General features: G+C 38.6%; 1 pseudogene; it reads right to left on the bottom strand.

The window, feature by feature from the left end:
* Positions 1–503: 503 nt before the first annotated feature.
* Positions 504–3,850, bottom strand: part of LOC102729800 (large ribosomal subunit protein eL15 pseudogene) — a 58,936-nt pseudogene continuing 55,589 nt past the window's right edge.

Raw genomic sequence — 3,850 nt, 5'->3', positions numbered from 1 at the left:
AACAAAAAATGTAGTACACTAAGATGATAAATCAGAGGTATGCTCAAGGTTCTCATTTATGATTTGGATCTGCCTGTGTGGTGACTGGGTGGTTGGAAGCTGAGGCACCTGGTGCCTCAGGGAAAAGCAATCTAAGCATAAAGAAGTAAAAGCTCATGGAGTATAAATAAAGCCTATTTCCCATGAGTACTGTGGAAAAACATGACATAAAGGCATGATTCTCAATCCTGACTGCAATTCCAAATCATCCATGAAACTGCTTAAAAATCTAATTCTTGACCTACTGAATCAGAATCTGCTGGTCTGGGGTCTAGGTATTGGCGATTTTAACAACATGTATAGGTAATTCTGAGACACAGCCACTAAGAAAATACTCTTTGAAAGCACATTTTGTAAATAGTGAATCTAAATACGAATGTCAAATATTGTTATTATTGCTTAATATTTATTTTTGACTGTCCTAAATTGTTTATTAGGTAAGAATTTTACAAACATTTCTTATATTAGTGGTAATGGTGGAGCTGGAGAGTATTGTGTCTTCACCATGCTGCCTGGCAAGAACCACCAATAGTGTGGTGGAATTTGTGACCCTTTCCTAGGCCACGGCTCTTGCAGCCTGTAGATGGCAGCCCTTGAATCTCTCTGTTTGTGGACTGGTTTGGTGATGCGCTGGTTGTCGGGATTTCTTCTGATACTTTTAAGGAATGGATCACTGAGGATAACCTCAAAGAATTTGTATGTGGAATCTTTGCTAACCCAGTAAGAACTCAAGACTCTCAGAGCCCCACAGTGGTGTCCAGCTCACTCCTGTGCAACAGACTGAAGGCTTCAGGCACACTTTAGCTAGTTAAAACCGTCATGAACAGGCTTGCTGTGGGTAGCACCCTTAGGAACTGGGCATTTGCAGTCACCATATCACACATGAATCTGGCATATGATATAACCTTGCTTGGCCTGGTATCCCAGTCTGTGCATTTTATTGGACCAGGTTGGGTACGGGGCCCTGTGGAGGGCAGAGAGCTGCTGGTACTCCCAACAGGGCACCCTGAGAAGAAAGCACGTTATATCGGTCTGCTGCTTCTTCCATAGCTCCTGGATGTACTTGTAAGTGCTTACCTTGGCTTACCTTTGAGCTGATGGCTGCCACCACATGAAAAGGAAAGAGCCGTTCTCCCACAAACCTTTTGGGGCCTACTACTTCTTAATATTTAAATACTTAAATACAGTGATCTCAAGTCCCTTACATGTACAGGTGGGGGTTTTTTGTTGTTGTTTTGTTTTAGTTTGGTTTGGTTTTTGTTGTTGTTGTTGGTTTGTTTTGGTTTGATTTGGGTTTTTTGTGTGATTTTTTGCCAGGTATGTCCACACACTGGTGCTAGAGGTGGCAAGTAAGACCATTAATGACAAGCACAAGAAGTTGGACTTACAAAACTTTTGCCAAGTTGGGAAATGATTAGACCTCGCACTTAAAATAGAGACTGTCTCTGTTCTTCTGTTTCTTAGAGAATAACCCATGTTAGGACAGAGATCCTCATAGAACTAATTAGGCATCCACTATACTCAGAAAGAACCAGATTTGTCTGTCTTTGAAAAGATTCACTTCCTGAATCTCACCTGAAAGGTTCTTACCCTGGATCATTCATAAATTCAAGCTCTTCCCACTAGATTGTGTGCTCCTTCAGGGCAGTGACATTATGTCTTCTTCTCTAACACCTTGCACAGTGCTTGTCATATAGTAGGCACCAACAGGTATTTAGAGAGGAAAATTTGTTAAATTTTTCCTTCTGGTGGGTATAACAGGAATGCTATTTGGATCTCAACTCACTGCCTATAGGGAAAGGGTTGTTTCCCTATATTTGTAGTTGTTAGCTTATTTTAAAAGGATGCTTGTGAGTGCTAGTGGCATGTACCTGGTATGATTACTGTAAACAATTATTTTCAGAGTAATGTGGATAAATAATTCAGTTCTGTTGTGTGCTTCCACACTAGGCAGGGGGTAAGGTCCATGTTTGCCCATCTGGGATATCACCTTGAACTTCTGCCTTGAACATGAAGTTATTAAGACATTCTGTTTCTCTTTCGAAGTCTGGGTGTTGCCCTTTCTTTCTTTTTTTAACTAGAGTTCAGCAAAGCAAACCATTCATTATATATTTTTAAGAAAAATTGCAAAGACTATGCAATATGTATAACATGTAATTCTTTATCAGTGTGACTATTGCTCTCCTAAATGCCTAGTATGTCAGATAAAATGAATTTTCTCATTAACCTCACGCATGCCAACTTGTCAAATTATGATGAACCAAACAAGACTGTACCCAGAAATTGAGCTGCTATCATTGCATTTATATGGCTTTACCAATTAGTCTATAAATAACACATTTTTAACACACTTCAGAATTTTGAAACTAAACCACTTCTGAATGTTCTGAAATACAAGAATAGCAAAAAGACTATCCAAAGAAAGTAAAAGAAAACGATTTGCTCTTATTAGATGAGGTGAACATTCTTTAGAGGAACAAGGGATCAGGTGATCATATAGACATTCAACAAATATTTATTGGATATCTGATCTGTACATACAGTTTTCTTGGATGCAGTAACTGTGACTTAGTAAACAAGTTACTGGGGTTTTTCCTTCAGTAGAAAATAGTTATTTAGTAAATATAACACCTATATGCATTATTCAGGACATTAGCAATGGAATACCAAGATGAATAAGGCAAATTACCGTGCTTATGGAACTCATACTTGACGGTGAAGTCAGATAAACAAATAATTAGAAAAGAAATTGGTAAAGTAATAGTAGTGGTGTGCAAACATATACAGAGGCAGAATGGTAGCAGTTAAGGATAGAAAGATAGACACCAGAATAGGAAGGATTTGTAAAGTAAGAAATTGTTTGATATAATTATGAAGTTCAAGGCGTGTCTAAAGAATGAAAATGACTTAGAGGGACAATAATTCGTGTTTGTTTGAATCATAGTTTTTGAGTTCTGTCCAACATATGTTTAGAGGAAGCTCTGAGGATTGCATGAGAGATTGGCCAGGAACATTGCCAGTGCTCAGTGTCTCATCAGTTCTAGAGAGTAACCCATTTTGTTTCCATCACTGCCTTTTGGCAAAGACAAACAAAGGTGAAAGTTAACAGAACCCATCTTCTCTTGAAGGCACTTTAGAGAGTAACTTTTATGACTTAAGCCTCCCTTTTGAAGATTTTCACCCTCCATGCCCAGCAGACATATAAACTACTTTTTCCAACCATTTTTTGTCTTCTCCTTAAAAAGAGTTCTGGTAAATGTGATTTTCCCCATCAAGGTTTATTTCCAGTGATGTTTCAGTGCCCTGTGATATTCTAATGTCCTTTATATGCCAAGTTGGTTTACCCATTAATGTGGATCTGCGAAGAACCACTGAAATCAGAAAGTGACATGACCAGTCTTGCAGTATAGAATAGTTGTTAAAAGAGTTCATACCTGGAAGGTGTGCAGAACAATGCCTGGCATATAATAAGCACCAGTAAAGATGAGACATTATTGTAACAACCATAACTACTACCATATACTACTATCAAGTGAAATAAGACACAGATACACACTTTCCATCCCCACTCATCAATGACACAGACAAGGTCTGTCTCTTCTGCTAATGTGGCCCCATGAGAACAGAAAGCACATCTGTCTTATTGACTGATTTATGCCCAGTACTTAGCATTGCTCAATAATGATGTGTGGAGTAAATCAAGAATAAGCTAACTTAATGAAAATAGAGCTACCCTATGATCCAGCAATTGCACTACTGGGTATTTACCCCAAAGATACAAAAGTAGGGATCCGAAGGGGTACGTGCACCC

This window comes from Leptonychotes weddellii, chromosome 11, assembly GCF_054177405.1.
Source record: "Leptonychotes weddellii isolate Sample4059 chromosome 11, ASM5417740v2, whole genome shotgun sequence".
In the NCBI taxonomy this organism is placed as follows: domain Eukaryota; kingdom Metazoa; phylum Chordata; class Mammalia; order Carnivora; family Phocidae; genus Leptonychotes; species Leptonychotes weddellii.
This window is presented reverse-complemented; position numbering and strand designations above follow the sequence as displayed.